General features: G+C 41.7%; 1 pseudogene; it reads right to left on the bottom strand.

Moving 5' to 3' along the window:
* Positions 1-18,180, bottom strand: part of LOC118804042 — a 56,792-nt pseudogene that overhangs the window by 11,122 nt on the left and 27,490 nt on the right.

The following is an 18,180-nucleotide window of genomic DNA, read 5'->3' as shown; positions in this document are numbered from 1 at the left end:
TTTTTTCTTTGTCTTTCCTGTGTGCCGTCACACCCCCATTCCAAATGCCATGGCTTTTTGGGCTTCTCCCCCAGGGCTTGTGGGAATACCCCCCCCTCCCTTCGTCCCTGCCTGATGACGATTTGCTGCTTTCTTTTGCCATTTTGCCTTTTGTGGGACACGCACTCTTCCTGCACACTCACACTGTGTTTCTGGTGGCTTCATCATCAGCACATGCTCTCCCTTTGAAGCTCAGTGTGGCACTTGTGAGGTCTACCTGGCACTCATTATTTCTCAGAAAATTGAAGTCCAGAATGCACATTTTGCACTTCCACAATCCAGACCAAATGGCACACATTCTTGGCCCAGACCATTAGTCCATTAGACCATTAGGTCAGTCACCCCCCTCCCTTCACAGGTGCCAACTCATCAGTCATGGTGCATAGGTGGAATGTCATGTCTTCCAGCTCTTCCACCAGAACCACTTCAGGATGTGCCCCATAACAGTAGACCCTGTATTTATTAGCACGTGCACAGGACCCCTTCACTGTGGATGGAAATGTGGCACAAGTCTGACATTTGACCCATGCTGGTTACTGTTTGCTCACTGTTTGGGCTGTACTTTTTGGCTAGGAGAGTGTTCATCTGGTCATATTTCCACTGGCTAACATACAATAATCATATTTGTGCCTGTAATGCGTCAGAATAACTCAGACGCTCACGGTTAAAAAAAGAGAGTGAGGCTTTAATGTTATTTAATGAGTCATAATCCAATATCGTGGTCCAAAAGCAGGCGAAGGTCAAATTCAGCAAAGGCAAGCAACACAAAAAGACAAACATAAGGTGAACAAAGTCCAAAGGGCAAAGGCAAAAGTCAAAAACAGCAAACAGAGTCGAAAACCAGAAAAATCACAAAAGACAGAAGAATATAACGCTCAGTAGCTCTTGGGAAAAGAAGCAATACCTTGCAAGGAACTAGACTAAAAGCCCGGGCTTTATACTAAACTAATTATATGAGAACAGGTGAAATCAGTTAATACTCCGGTGACAGAGAGCAGTGATTGGAGCGAGATGGAGGGCTGAGAATCATGTGATTCCCCTGGGGGTTCTGGGAACTGGAGTCCCTAGAGACCTCAGAGCCTGATGGATGCGTGACACAACCCCCCCCCAAAGAGTCCGGGTGGCTGGCCAGGACGACCACCACGCCCTCGACCGGAGACCTGAACAGGAGTAGACCCAAAGCTGCCACGGCGCTGGACAGGAGGTCCATTGGATTGTGGATGATAGCCAGATGTTAAGCTGATAGAGACCCCCACGTGTTCAAAAAAGGCTGACCAGACTTTAGAAGTGAACTGAGGACCTCTGTCAGACAAAATGTCCTCTGGGATGCCAAAATAACGAAAGACCTGGTTAAACAAAGTTTCAGTTGTCATGAATCTGACACCACGCGAAAATCTATCGACTATAGTGATAATTGTGGTAAAGCCTTGAGATTCAGGAAGGTCAGTTACAAAATCTAATGCTATGTGGGACCAGGGTCGTATGGCATGGGCAATGGAACGAGTTTACCAGCGGGTAAGGTCTTACGAGTCTTACACTGAGAACATATAGAACAGGAGGATGCAAATGAATGAACGTCCTTGTTCATGCTTTCCCACCAATATCGGTTGGCCAATAATTGTTGCGTGCGTGTCTCCCTGGGGTGACCTGAAGTGAGAGAGGAATGTGCCCATGTAGTGAGTCTATCCCAGAACTGGCTTGGGACATACAGCTTTTCAGAGGGACACTGACTGGGTATTTGGCTATCCCTTAAGGCCTCTTCAATCTCATCATCTATCTCTCAACGTATAGATGCTATGTCAATATGTGGAGGCAGAATGGGTTCATTTGTAGACCAATTTGTCTCTACTCTATCCTCTTGATATATTCTAGAAAGGGCATCTGCCTTAGTGTTTCTAGAGCCAGGACGATAAGTTATACTGAAGCGGAATCTAGAAAAGAAAAGAGACCATCTAGGTTGGCGAGAGTTAAGGCGTTTAGCATTGCGTAAATACTCTAAATTTTTATGATCCGTCAAAACCACAAAAGGGTGATTAGCTCCCTCCAACCAGTGCCTCCATTCTTCCAATGCTAACTTGACAGCAAGCAACTCTCGGTCTCCTATGCCATAATTCTTCTCTGCGGGTGTGAGCTTGTGTGAATAGAAGGCCACTGGTTGGAGTTTAGGTGGATTGCCAGACCTCTGAGAAAGCACAGCCCCTATTCCTGTCTCAGAAGCATCTACCTCTACTACAAACGGCTCAGAGGGATCGGGGTGCTTTAAAATAGGGGCAGTAGTGAAGGTGTCTTTTAATTTTACAAAAGCTTCTTCAGCGTTCTTGGTCCAGGTCAGTTTTCTAGGATTACCTTTGAGTAAGGCTGTCAGAGGGGCAGCAATGCTGCTAAAATCTCTGATAAAGCGGCGATAGAAATTAGAAAACCCCAAGAATCTCTTCAATTCCTTTATGGACGTAGGAGTAGGCCAATTCACTACTGCTTCTACTTTATTGTCGTCCAGTACCACCCCATTGGCGCTAATGACATATCCCAAAAAGGCAATGGATTGCAAATGAAATTCACACTTCTCACCTTTTACAAAGAGATTGTTCTCTAGGAGAGTTTTTAGGACTGAACGAACATGTTTTACATGTGTTTTGAAGTCAGGAGAGTAAATCAAAATGTCATCTAGGTACGCTATAGTGTATTTCCCTATCTTGTCTCTCAGAATGTCGTTAATGAAAGCTTGGAAGATGGAAGGGGCAATAGAGAGGCCAAAGGGCATTACCAAGTACTCATAGTGCCCCCTAGTGGTCACAAAAGCAGTTTTCCACTCATCACCCTCTCTAATTCTTATCAGATTGTATGCACTGCAGAGATCTAATTTAGTGAAAAATTGGGCTCCTTGTAACTGTTCTAATGTAACAGGAATGAGAGGAAGAGGGTAAGTCTTAGTGATCAGACCTCTATAATCAATACATGGGCGTAAACCTCCTTTTTTCTTTACAAAAAAGAATCCTGAGGCTGCGGGCGAAGTGGAGGGTCGAATAAAACCTTGGTCTAGGGCTTCTTGGATATACGTGTCCATAGCTCGTTCTTCTTGTGTTAGGGGGTAAAATCAGGATTTGGGCAGGACAGGATTTTCAACCAAGTCAATGGCACAATCATAGGGGCGTTAAGGAGGTAATTCTGTGGCGTTATTTTTATTAAACACCTCCTTTAGATCAGAGTATTCAAGGGGAATGTTAACGGTGGTATCAGCATTGGGACTCTCTACTAAAGTAGACCTAACGGCTGCCATAGGGATTGTAATACAATCTCGAAAACATTGCTCAGACCATTTTAAAATGTCATGTTCAGGCCAGGAAATTGTGGGGTCATGTTTCTCTAACCATGGCAAATCTAGAATAATTTCAAATTCAGAATTGTCCAGAACTAAAAAGCACATGAGTTCACTGTGAAGAGCACTTGTCTCCAGAAGCACAGGTTCAGTTTGTGTAGTGATGGATCCAGCTCCTACAGGACCTCCATCCAGGGCTGCAATGTTCAATGGGGTTCTGAGGGTCTCCACTGGGATTTGTAGTTGTTCGACCAGATGAGTGTGGATGCAGTTACCCTCAGCTCCGGAATCTATCAGAGCTGGAACAACAAGAGAAACCTGGTGACAGCCAACAATAACAGGTAACAGAAATGATTTTGAAACCAACCCCTTTGTGGGAACACTTACCACATTAGCACATGGAGTATTCTCCACGTGCTTTCCCGGGGTCGGCGCCAAAGTTTTATGTGGACGGACTTGGCAGTCACGGACGAGATGACCAGCACCGCCACAGTGCAGACATAGGCCCTTAGTCAGCCGACGAAGCCTCTCCTCCTTGGACAGACACGAAGAGTCACACTGCATGGGTTCATCGACTTCTTTCTTCTCACTGGGTTCACGGGCTGTCCATGTTCTTGCAGTCATTTGGTTGCCTTGTTTAATTTTACGTTTATGAGCTGATCTAGACGTATAGACAGAGTAAAAAGTTGATCTAAGGTCAAGTTTCGTCTCTACACGCCAGTTCGGTCAGGATCTCAGGGTTCAGTCCTTGACGAAACATAATCAAAAGAGCAGCCTCGTTCCACTCACTGCCAGCGGCCAGGGTGCGAAACTCTAAAGCGTAGTCAGCTACAGAGTGATTACCCTGATGCAGCTTGCACAACAGTTCTCCACTTACTTCGCCATCATGTGGGTGATCGAAAACCAGCTGAAACTCCTTCAGAACTGAGTATACGAGACAGCGTGGAATCTTTGCCAGCTCGCAGTTGCCCATTCCAGTGCTCTATCGGCCAAACGTGAGACTATGAACGATATCTTAGCCTGATCCAAGCTAACGGGAGAGTTATCGAAAAAAATAGAGCACTGAAACAAAAATCCTGGGCACTTATCTGGGTCTCCATCAAATTTCTCGGGTTTACTTACTGGAAATCGTGGGGCAGGTGCCTCGGCTTGGGCTGGATAGCTGGCTGGGCTCGTTTCTGGTTCAGCGGGGCTTAGGGTCTGAAGCTGGTCGGCGAGACCTTTAACGCTAGCCACTAGCTGTGCTAACTGGGCTTGTTGCTGACTGTTGTTGAGCTAGCGACTCGAGTGAATGCGTTACCCCGGTTAACACTTGCTGGTGACGACCAAGCAAATGGCCCTGCTCAGCAAGAGCTTTCTGAAAAGTCTCCGGATCCGCCGTCTGCATGGTAGGCGAGGTATTCTGTAACGCGGCAGAATAACTCAGATGCTCGTGGTTAAAAAAAAAGAGAGTGAGGCTTTAATGTTTGAGTCATAATCCAATATCGTGGTCCAAAAGCAGGCGAAGGTCAAATCCGGCAAAGGCAAGCAACACAAAAAGACAAACATAAGGCGAACAAAGTCCAAAGGGCAAAGGCAAAAAGGCAAAAGTCAAAAACAGCAAACCGGAAAAATCACAATAGACAGAAGAATATAACGCTCAGTAGCTCTTGGGAAAAGAAGCAATACCTCGCAAGGAACTAGACTAAAAGCCTGGGCTTTATACTAAACTAATTATATGAGAAAAGGTGAAATCAGTTAATACTCCGGTGACAGAGAGCGGTGATTGGAGCGAGATGGAGGGCTGAGAATCATGTGATTCCCCTGGGGGTTCTGGGAACTGGAGTCCCTAGAGACCTCAGAGCCTGATGGATGCATGACAGTGCCTACATTCACCATGTAGCTAAATGGCTAAACAGTGGATCTAAGTTGCTAACCACTACTCCAAACACCACATTATCTTTCACATAATTTAAAACATGATGCAGCAACATTTAAGAAAATGCAATTGACTTACAGACAAATAATTACCAAGGGGAGGACATAACAAGCTACTTTTAGGCAATGCAGCTGAACAGCAGCTGCCTGGAGGACAACTTCAGATGATATTTCCAGAACATTCTTCTTTTGCATTTTAGAGCTATATGCACACACTTATAGAACTACCACATGCCCTAGACTATGTAGGGCAGGCATTACAGGATGTGTCTGTGCACTGACCTTTTCCATGGCCTCTTGCAAGTCATTAGAGGTTAGCTAGCTATGTGTGGACATGCAGCTCAACCGGAGACAGCACCCTGACGAACTGGTCAGAGGCTAGCTCAGACTGTACATTAGGTGGTATGTGAACATATGCCCATCTTAATATCATTAGTTAGGGCTCTTAATGGCTCTCCTGCCTGTCTTTGGCAGTCACACAGTTCAGATCTAAGGAGCTCAGCTGGAAACACGATCCAAAACACCTCTAGAGCTCCCCAACTAATGCCATGTAATCAGACCTGTCACTAGGGTGAAGCAGCAGCATCAGTTAAACAAAGCATCAGCTGCAAGGCTTTCTGTTCATCGGACCACTCATGCAATTTGGCTATTAGTTCAAATTGTGCATGGAAGGCTTCCCATTCTGCTTTGCCGAAGTATTTAGCGGTCTTTATACTCATCACTAAGCATCGTCCCTGTGCGCCGCCATCTTTGTTTACATTCATGGTTTGGGTTTCTGTTGCCCCACCCGAAGCTTGGGGCAGTGCGGGCTCATGGGTAGTTTCAATGCTTCAAAGTCTCTTTTCACATGGACAGAGTGCTAGTGGCTAGTGGCTGTGTAAGCCAAACATCTCCTGGTGGTGAGTGTCTTTCTTCCTGATGCCAAATGTAGCATTTAATGCTACTGAGGAAGACACAGCAGTTCCACACAGACTGTTGAGCTTTATTTAAGGCTATGTTTGGCTACAGCCTTGACTCACACATGGAATGTTTTTTGCTAACAATTTGCTTTAAGCCTCACTGTGTCTGCATTGCTCAGCCATCAGCGACAGACTGAACATAACAAACTGAGGCAATATTGGCCAGTTTCAAGCTAGCTCAGATATTGATTTCACAAAACACCACATTGAGACCCTTCCTGGAGTGGGTGTGTGCAGTCAAGAGATGAGTTTTGGTTTATACCTTTGTGAAAAAACTTTACAACACAGAAATGTTACTCACAAGCTGATGGCCACATCTACAGCGAACTGAACTGGCAGAGTTTTTGTCACTGTTCCACTGGTTTGGTTACCATTGTTACTACTGTAAACACATAAAAAAAGAATTAAACTCATTCTCACATAGAGCATAAAACAGAGTAGTAGTTCATTAAATGGAACTGCAGTCTGAAAGACTCCTTCACTTACATACACTAATGTTTTCCATTGTAAACTTAAATTACATTTGTCTTTTGATGCATTAGATAACACATTACACAACAGCCTGAAGAAACTGAGAATGATCCTATGTGCTTTACCAATATGATTGTAATTACCTGTTGGCAACAAGAGTCATCTCCATCGTGTCACTCCAGCTGTAGGATCCAGAGATACGAAACGTAGCCCGGAATGTTGCCTACAAAATGTAATGGATAATCATTATCATACTATACACCTAAGTAGTGCTGCAGTTGAGGTTAAACAACCAAATCTTTGTTCTTTGACTCAACTGTTGGGACATTATGTGGAAATTTGACAATATATAGGTGTATACATTACTACACGTCAGAGTAACAGTACAGTATAATGCATTATCAACCCTGCCACTGGAGGTCTACCTTCCTACTAAGCCTTGCTCCACAAACAGTCTGCCAAACCTACTTCAGCTAATTAACATATTCAGAAGTTTTTGTTTGGGTGGATCAAATGCATTAGTGATAGGTAAAGGGCCAGAAACAAGTTGGAACTAAACACTGCAGGAAAGCAGATTTTCAGGAGGAGAGTTTGTGAGCACTGGTATAGTGCCTTTCAAAGATAGTTGGTTAATATTTTAAATCCTGGATATCTATCAAAATGTCCAAAGATTGCATTAGATTTTTGAAAAATATCAGGTTGTCACAAATACAGTATATCTCTTACGCTGGTGCCTTTGCGGTACACTGGTAAACTGATGCTGCAGGTGGTTTTATCCAGAGCACCATCATCTTGATCTCCACAACTGCTCAGAGTCCTCCTGCTGGCCTAGAATAGGCATTACAGGTACTGTTTCATATCACAACAGTCATTTCTCTCAGGAGCATCACACTGCGTACAGCAGTTTCAAAATATGCTTAAATACAGTAAATTCACTGATGTCACAGCCATCTATGGTCAGGAGTCCAAGAAGGCCTAATTGGCCTCACTCTCTCTGGATTGGTATGTGGCATTTGTAATGACTAATTACAAATTAGAAATTTGGGTAAGAAAAAAAATCATGTATGGTGGATTATGTGCAGGCATACGAGAGAGCTCTGCTGGCAATTGGCAAAACAAAGTTGCCAGTCTGATAAGATGCATCCTGAAAATCTAAATTTGTTTCTACCATTTATCCATGTGACTTATCCTCTCCAGTCAACCTGTAAATATTTCCAAATTAGCCAAGCCAAGTACTTTCTCATCATCAAAGGCACTAAGTGCAGGTTGCTAACATTTTCTGGGGTCAGTAACAGTAACAGAGTAGTTTCACTGGGACTGTTGTCTTTGCATTAATGATTCTAATCAGGATTAGCTGTACCTTAATAGTGTCAAACTTGGAGAGCGACAGGCCCTCTGGGTAGCGAAGCTCCACACTGGTGTTGAAGGAATCATCTCCTTTATTCAGCAGAGAAACGGTGATGATGAAATATGACTGATCCACCACCAGCAAAGTCCTGTTCCTGAAAGTGAACAACAAACAGCTGATAAAGCTGATAAACACAGAGTTTCACACATTTCATCTTCAGATCCACCTGTGTGTGTTTGAGTCTGATGATATTCTCACAAGAAGTCAAAGTCCAGCTTTAGATCTGCCACACAGCTCACATTCCCACAGTTTCTTTGGAAGGGAATCTGGAACCACAGGAGCAAACAGATCAAACAGAGGCCAGAAGTGAATAGCTGAAAAGTCAGACTAAAAAAAGATGACAAAGCCTCACTTTTATTGCTGATCCAACCAGATTGATATTTCATAAACCATTCATCTCAGAGAGCAACTCTAACTCAGCTATTCAGCTCAAAGATTGAGTCTAGCACTAAAAGTACCAGATGCCTTGTCTGATTACAGGATTGTTGCCACCATTTGTTAGTAAGCAAATAATCCTGCCTAACATTTGTGTTAACTCATGCTTGAAATATTCCCACTGTAGCAAGCAGTGTTATTGTAATTAATGTTAAAAACAATAGCTAACTAAGGGTGTATTTGAGTCAGAAACTCAATAAAAGGGATTGAGCAACTTCTATTTGAATGCTTGAATGTTTACAGTAGGTTTAGTAAGAGTTTGAGGTGTGGTACACTCTGAGGATGTGCGATGACCTCACTTAGAACCTCACTAGAATCATTGCCACATTGTTCTATCACACTTTATATGACCCCAGTTGGCCAACACCACTGCAGAAGGAGGGCTGACAGACACATGGCTCACCTCCGCATTAGCAGTTGTTCTGCTGTCAATGTCAAGGACAGCATTGGAGCTGCTTGGCTGCTGACCAGCCTGGGAGAAATTAAGCCAGATGAACACAGGAGACACTGTGTCCGTTACACATTTCTGAAACAGGAAGACAATATGACTTGCAGTGGTATGTAGACGGTCATATTATCAGTGGAATGCAGATGGAGTGGTTAGAGCAATAGTTCCAACCCTGATCCTGGAGTTAAAGCAGAGTTTAGCTAAAACTCTGCTCTGACAAATCCAGCCCTTCAGAAACATTTTAGGTGCTAAATTAGGATGAGATTTTAAAAACGATGGTAGAGTCACATACTGGCATGTAGACAGTGTGATTGAAGCAGGAATAATGTGAGTCCAACAGCACAGAATTTAGGAAACTCCTGGACGTTTTATCTTTCGGAAGGAAAAATGCTCTACTACTCCATGTTCTCGCAGTGTCTGCTCTGAGCTCATATGACACATTCAGACCACTGCTTACTGCTCCTAAGAGGAATAGAAAAAAGGTTCATGTTCATGTTCATGATTAAAGTGAACTATTCATCCAGATATGCGTGCTCCAGGGGGCCAGTTGCACCAGCAAGGCTTATACCCAGTTGTAAGTTAAGTCGGTCGTAACTTTAAGACTGTTGTGCCAACAGGTTGTAAGCTGAAAAGACACTACAAAAACATACTTCCAGAGCAAACCTCTATACAGAGCATTGAGAAGAGCTGTGATGTTTTAGGGGTGAGACAAGATGGAGAGGGTCACCAACCCCAAAAAACATCTTTAAATGGTCACTGTTCAAAAAGGTTGAAAAACTCTGTTCTACTGAGCTCTGTTCTTTTGAACCAGCATGTGTTGACTTTTTTAATTAAGCTATTAAGATGTTTATCCATTAGAGTGACTTTAAGCTACTCTATAACTTGATCAGTTTGCATGTTTCCTTGTTGGTGAAATTACCTCTGCTTTTGCCAGTAGCAGGTACGCACATGCAGTTGTTTTGCTTAGCAACCCTGATTGCTTAGCAACTGCCATTGGTACATATGTTTTGACATGAATTTGCACCATGAAAACCAGTCTTAAAGTGTGTCCCAATTCAGTGGATGCAGGCTACGAAGCTGTGTCCTTCGAAGGCTGTGTAGACCTGCGAAGGCTTAACCGAAATGAGGTGCTCTGCTCTACAACAGATTTCCGTTTGTGCCACAGCACTGCTGTTCCCACCCTCAGCATTGCATCACAAAAACCCTGATCCTGTCAAGCTCTTCAAGGTACATTGGCTGGCGAAGGAGCCAACCCTGCAATGGAAAAGGACACATCTCAGATGCATATCAAGGAGCCTTTGAAATGGGACAGGCTAGTTGAGCCGCTGTGATGCAATCAGCCCTTAAATGCAGCCGCCGAAGAATGTAGCCCCTGAATTGGGAAACAGCTTTAGTCACACCTTGGCGTAACTTTGGTTGGCACAACAAGTATAGAGTCCTCTCTGAAAACTGGCCTAAGCTACAACCAACTTAGCAGTTGAGTCTCTCGTAGTTAAGACCTGTTGGTGCAGACGGCCTCTGGTGAGCATTATTTGTCTTTCCACTCTATTGTTCTGTGTTCCAAGAGATCATACTTGTGTTTTTGGCACTGTTTTGCTGCGCTCCAGGTTAGCATACCTGTGCTGTTGGTTTTCTCTTCCACACTGAAGCAGGTGCTGAGGGTAGCAATGTGTATTTTGTCATCAGTTTGGACTAAGCAGTCAAAGTTATCAAGGATTTCGGAGGGGGAGAAACTGAGGTGGGCAGAAACAGACAGAACTGGTCGAGCCCTGAAAGAACCAGACACATCACAGGTTTAACTTACTGGGCTATAGAAACACTTCACAGGAACACATCAGAGATACACTTAACATAAAAACAACTGCGTATTTGTTTGTCCTGAGTTTTTCCTAATTTTGAGAAAAGGCATTTTTTTCAGAAAACGTGTTTCATTCTATTTCATATTGATTTCCCACAATATGTAAGATCTCATAAAAAACTGTTTTGGGTTCATGTCTACGGGACCATCTGCAGACTTAGGTGAACTTCCTAAATTATTTATTTATTTTCTTGTGTGAAGATTGGGTGGTTGGATGAGTTGGTGGTTACTTTATACTTTTTTTTATAATTTTATTGTGTATTTCTTCTTACTTTAACAGAAAAACCGTCCCTCGTGCTCCCACAACAATGTCTGTAAGTCCATCTCCTTCCATGTCCATGACACCATCAATCACCACACCAAACTGCTGCAGATTCTCAGAAATCATCCGAGCCAAGATTCGCTACAAATGCAAATTTGCAGATTTACTGACACACACATTGGTTATGACCAGAGGGGCATCAGCTAATATCTTCCGAAATCTCAACTTTCCCTCAAGGTCAAGTCAAGTCAAGTCAGGCTTTGTCATTTCAGCTCTATACAAGTACACAGTGAAACAAACCAATGTTCCTCCAGGACCAACACAGGAACACAAGACAATACAATACAATATACACAGTGCAGACAATACAGTACAATAAATAAATAAGAAAGACTTACAATAAATACAGAACAGAGCACAGGCAGCACACGGCACTGAGAGTGTGTGGAGCTGTGCAGAGGAGGGTGGAACACACTATGACATATTAGCAGCTTTGCAGAGAGCCTAGCATATATGAGCATAGTGGTCACTGAGGCAGCAACAAGAGCAGCAATGCAATAGAGTATTTGGTTGATGTAGTAATTCTAGCAGCTAACATTGTTGAAGTGAAGTAAAATGTGCAAAAATGCAAATATTCAGATCTACAGTCATATCAAATGAAGTTTTTCAGTTAAAGAGCAGTAATTATACTGTATTTTAATAAAGTGTTCCAGACATAATCTGGAACTGCAAGAAATGGGGAGTGAGTTAGTCCCATATTGTTATGTATATGTGTGTGTGGGTGTGTGTGGGTGTCCTTCAATTGAGTCCGTGGGAGTTGAGGAATCTGATGGTTTGTGGAAAGAAACTGTTGCACTGTGAGCGCCCGAATGCTGCGGTACCTTCTTCCAGATGGCAGACCATGATGTTTGGGCCTGCCAGGTCTGTGCCCAAAGCAAAGAACCCAGAACATGACCAGCAGGCCTGCTCCATCCTTTACTGATACATTTGTGCCTATGATCCCATCTTTCCCTAGACTTTATCATAGGGTTGCCTGTTTCTCAGAGCAATATTGTGGTTTTAGGTGTGGTTGTCAGGTTCTCTCAGGCTTACAGATTTATTGCATTGCCCAAGCTCCCATCAGCCAAGAAGACAGCCAAACTGCTGCTGCAGCATATGCTCCATAGGCTATCAAGGGATTAAAGACCTTAAATTTGATGCAAATGCACTGGACAAATACAGGAAGAAACCATAATGCTTTGCATCTGAAGTGTACCTGGATTTATTGAGGGAAGGGTTTATGCCTTGTGTTGGGGTTTTGGGATGTACCTGGCTGTACTGTGGACGTATACCATGGATGCGGTTCCCAAGGTAGATGTAAACAGCTCCTCCGCCATTGTTCTCCAGTGGTGCTCCAACAGCTACATCCTGCAGCTCATCTCCATTCAGATCTGCTACAGATGTTACAGTTGCTGCAAACCGGCCCTGAACACAGTCAGCCACCTCCAGTTCCTTCTCCAGTATCATCTATGGACAGAGAAAAGGGCCATACATAATTGGAACTGTTACCAACTACCATTGTCTTAGATTATTGGTAAGATTTAGCTGTAGTGCTTGACAAGTACATGAGCTCATCGACACAACTGACATGAACCTGCATAAACACTAATGGGTTTACTCCTTGTCTATCATATTGTCTAGCATAAAGGCTGCTTTTGCCAACTTTGATGTCAAGTTGACATAACACCTATATAACCTGATTTTTTTTCTTACATTGGATTGTGTTGGCATGTTCTTCAGTGAAATGACACAGCAACTCATGCTGACGATGTGATGTAAAGGTTACTATTAAGTCTTTCTGGGAAAAGTGGTCTAGGACACTGGATTGATCAATCCCAGTTCATGCCCTTGGGGCTCCATGAGGCCCCAGTGTCATAACAGCATTTTATGGATCAAATATTCCAAAGGATCAGGTTCTTCAGTGATTCAGGAAATTTGAGCTTCAGATTGACCTAGTTCAAAAACATGAAGAACGAGGAGGACCCAGTGGTACTTCATACTCCATTCATTTTAGTTCTGAAGGCCATTATCATGCAGGAAAGAAAACATAATCACTGAACATCTGTCCAGACTGACAACTGTCTGAGTCTTAAGAGAGGAAAGTTGTCCTGGACCAAAGAACCATTATGAACTGTGGACAACAGAGGGTATTCACATTCTGCAACACACATTTCCACTACTTTACTGATTCTATTCATACACACTATGTTTTGCTGGATTTTGGGATGGAACCTGGCTATATCACACCTTGCTGCTGTTCCAGTGCTGATGAGATGAGATGATTACCATCATGGATTGCTTATCACTTTTTACATATATTATGAATATTAGCTTATTCATTTATTTTTCTTAATTCTTATTAATAGTATTATTATTAGTACAAATAACAGATTTTCCAAATCGAGACATTGGAAAATTTTGATCTTGTGTCAACACATGACTATAGAGTTACTGACTTCATACCCATTTTTAGTGATGACATTAACAGCAAAAAAAAACAACAACAACAACAACAACAACAACAACAACAGACATACCTGCAAAAACTTTTTATTGCTCATCAAGGTGAATCAAGACATTCTTAGAACTAGAACACAAACTATGTCTCTGAATGTATTAATACATCTTAGCAGAACTGTGAAGCTGATATATTATTAACTCTAGGCAACTATTTCAACATTAAATATATGTTCAGATTTCTACCACAACTAAAGCATTTTGAGGTTGAGATTTGAGATTTTGTGATTAAAAACCCAAATCACATTGATATCACACTCTTATTGGACTATCTTTGACTACTTTTTGGTGGCTGTAGTGTAGCTGTAGAGGACGACTGTGCTGTACCTCATTTATGACCCTGTAGACGTACATCCTGCCTTCTCTCCGCAGCTGAGCCTGGTAGTACAGAGGAGCTCCAACCACAAGAAAGTCAGTGTCACCATCCGAGTCCACATCCAACAAACAGAGAGAGGCACCAAAGTACGAGCCGACCTGCAGAGGAATTGTTTATGATCTGGAATCAGCTGAGTGACTGTGAGAAGCTGTTGGATATAAAAACAATAGAAGGATATGTGAAGGTTGAGTTCTTTTGAGTTACTGGCCTGTTCTCCACTGACACTGGTGGTGACTTCCCATGTGTTCTGCTTCCTGAACAGAGTGACCTGACCTTTGTAATTGGACCTTGGAGCTCCAGAGAACAGAAGAGAGACTCCACCTCTCTGTCCAACTGCTGTGGAGTAACCTAAACAGACCAGCAATATTAACCAGACATCTCTACATTGATAACAGTGATAACAACAACATACAATAACCTCAAAAGCACACAATGTAAAATATGTCTATTAAAGTGGTTCCTACACCAGTCCAAGGGTCGCCACATGGTCCATATTTTTGCTCCAACTCAACCTTCAATACATAGGGATGAAGGAAAAATATGGACCATTTGCCTGGCCCTGACAACGTAGTTGGACGCAACTGTTCTACCACTCAAATAAAATACATACATACACTGCACAGCTAATCAAAGGCAAATGCATATATAATGTACCCATGTAGGAGTTGTTGTTCAGCTTTGGGTCTTTGATTTCTATCTCTGTGGATCCAACTTCATAAAGCATTCCACGCCATTCATTCGATCCAACCGCTCCCAACACCAGAACATCCTGCAGTCCAGAACAAAACAGACATGTGTCTAGTGTGACTACATTACTGCATTAAAGGTCAATCTAAACATGTCTGTAGAACACAATTTTTATTTATAGTAATGAATAAAGAATAATGAATAAAGAATTAATGATTAACAGTTGATTGCCATTAACATGGGAATCCATTCAACAATGAAAAATACACTAACACCAAATTTAAAGTTTTTGTTGACACGCCTTCCTGGTACTGATATTTTAAACATATATAACAAATTTATAAAAAAGTGGAAGCGATTGGGAATGACAGAAACTCCACCATGAAGTGGTCGGCCATGTAAATGACAGAGCGGGGTCAGTGGATGCTTTCAAAACTACAACTATTGGTGTCCACAGTTCCCAAATGCTTACAGAGTGTTGTTAAAAGAAGAGGTGATGAAGCAGAGTGGTAAACATGCCCCCGTCCTAACTTTTTTGGGATGTGTTGCTGGCATCAAACTAAAAATGGGTTTGTAATTTTCAAAAAAGAATAAAATGTCAGTTTCAACATTTGATATGTTGTCTTTGAATTATTTCCAATTAAACATAGAGTTTAAATCATTTGCCTGTCATTGGATTATATTTTACTTACAGTTTGCACAGCATCCCAACCTTCATGGAAACAGTGTTTGTTAGCCAATGATGAAGCAATAGCTCATGTACGGACATTTCAGGAGGATGGGGCAGTCAGAAGAAACCAAAGTTGGTGTTAGTATTTTTTCCCAATGCAACCTAAAATAGCTTTACTGTCTCAGCAGGGATTTGAACTTTAATTTTCAGCATACAAGGCTTTAATATTAACATTTAAATAATTTTGCAATTGTGAACCTTTGAGTCGATTATTGATAAAAACCAGGGTAGATTCCATAGTTATTTAGGCAAGTATGAGATTAATTTCATTACATTAAACAAATCCTGTCTGAATATTACCTGAAACTACATAATAATAGTATGTTTAGTATTATGCTATCAGAAACAGATTCTACTATAATAGATCAGTGGATTTAGTGATAGTTATTTTGAGGCTCTGAGGTTGGAATATGTTTAGTTGTACTTTATCATAGACAGCACTGAATCCACTTTGAGACAACTCCTTTGTCCGTTCCCTGTGTCCACCGCTCTGATCTCCTGAACAAGGAAAATACAGGATTTATTAGGACACTTCAGCTGTTTTCACAAAATGTTTTGAAGCACATTAAAAGCAGAAAAGCAAAAAACACAAAAAGGGCCTTCTGGGTATCTTAGACACAGTCATACCAAAAGTCAATCTCGTGTGAACAGTCAATGTCAGACAAGCAAAACAATTCTGACTCATATCCACACTGCAGTGTGAACTCATGTGAGCTATAAAACTCTGTACTTAAGCTTTTCCTGATACCTTCAATGTTGTAGATCTTATTTTGCAGCTTATCCAGAAGTCCTCCCAGTCCACTGTAGTCTTCAATCTGGAATGTGTTATTTTCTTTGGGCTCTGAAGAAAATCTTCTGAGCTTTTGTACGTCTATATTCCCCACCTGTCAAAGACAAAACCATTTACTGCACTGTGATGGTGGGTACAATTGATGGGTAGATGGATGAGTGCTGTATGTTTATTCCTCTCCTTAGTTCTCTAATGAAGAGATGTGAAATAAGCGGGTGAAATAAGTATTGAACACGTCACCAATTTTTTTCACCAAATATATTTCTAAAGGTGCTATTGACATGAAATTCTCACCAGATGTCGGTAACAATCCATCCAATCCACACATGCAAAGAAATCAAGCCATAGATGTCCATAAAATAAGTTTTTTGTAATAATGAGAAATGACAGGGAAAAAGTATTGAACACGCTTACTGAAATGTATTTAATACTTCGTAGAAAAGCCTTTGTTGGTGATGAAGCTTCAAGACACCTCCTGTATGGAGAAACCAGTCGCATGCATTGCTCAGGTGTGATTTTGGCCCATTCTTCCACACAAACACTCTTCAAATTCTCAAGGTTCTGTGGGCTCCTTCTATGAACTCTGAGCTTTAGTTCCTTCCATAGATTTTCAGTTGGATACAGGTCAGGTGATTGGCTGGGCCATTCTAGCAGCTTTATTTTCTTTCTCTGAAACCAATTGAGAGTTTCCTTGGCTGTGTGTTTGGGATCATTGTCTTGCTGAAATGTCCACCCTCGTTTCATCTTCATCATCCTGGTAGATGGCAGATTTTTATCAAGAATGTCTCGGTTCATTCATCCTTCCTTCAATTATATGAAGCGTGCCAGTGCTCTCTGTAGCTCTCCACAAGTGGTGCTTGGCTCTTGGACAACTCGTCTGATACTTCTTTTCACTCCTCTGTCTGAAATCTTGCGGGGAGCATCTGGTCGTGGCCAGTTTATAGTGAAATGACGTTCTTTCCACTTCCGGATTATGGCCCCAACAGTGCTGACTGGAACCTTCAGTAGTTTAGAAATTCTTCTGTAACCAATGCCATCAGTATGTTTTGCAACACTAAGGTTGTGAAGGTCTTGAGAGAGCTCACTGATTCTACCCATCATGAGATGTTTCTCATGTGGCACCTTGGTAATGAGACACCTTTTTATAGGCCATCAGTTGAACCAGCTGATATTAATTTGCACTAAGTGGCAGGATTGCTTTCTAATTACTGATAGATTTCAGCTGGTGTCATGACTTTCCATGGCTTTGTGCACCTCTCTTTCTTCATGTGTTCAATACTTTTTCCCTGTGTCATTTCTCATTATATTACACATAATTTATGGACATCTATGGTTTGATTTCTTTGCATGTGTGGATTGGATGGGTTGTTACCGTCATCTGGTGAGAATTTCATGTCAGTAGCTCCTTTAGAAATATATTTACTTAGAATATTGGTGACGTGTTCAATACTTATTTCACTTGCTGTATATATATATATATATATATATATATATATATATATATATATATACATATGATATATATATATATGTATATATACAGGTATATATCTGTGTGATTGTCTAATATGTTGCTTTAATGGACTCACCCCAATAACAAAGCGAGTGATATGTTGATCTTCACAGCTCTTTATAACATCTTTAGTGTTAAAATCAGAAGGATTTCCATCTGTAATGATGACCAGGGCTTTTGTAGCATCAGGATCCGCACCAGAGAACACATTATTAAAGAGGTTTACTCTGAAAACAAACAGTGCTGTTTTAACAAAATTCATTTTACATAAAAATACAGTTACATTCTCACTTCAGGATCCAGTTATTGTGATAAATTAGTCTAAATGTATCATTCAATCATCATCTTGTTCATAGCATGGCTCTTTTCAGGTACTACAGTAAACTCTGCCCTAATTCTGACTGGTACACAAATA

Source organism: Colossoma macropomum, unplaced genomic scaffold, assembly GCF_904425465.1.
Source record: "Colossoma macropomum unplaced genomic scaffold, Colossoma_macropomum, whole genome shotgun sequence".
Lineage (NCBI taxonomy): Eukaryota > Metazoa > Chordata > Actinopteri > Characiformes > Serrasalmidae > Colossoma > Colossoma macropomum.
Note: the sequence above shows the minus strand (reverse complement) of the source record. Positions and strands in the feature narration are given on the sequence as shown.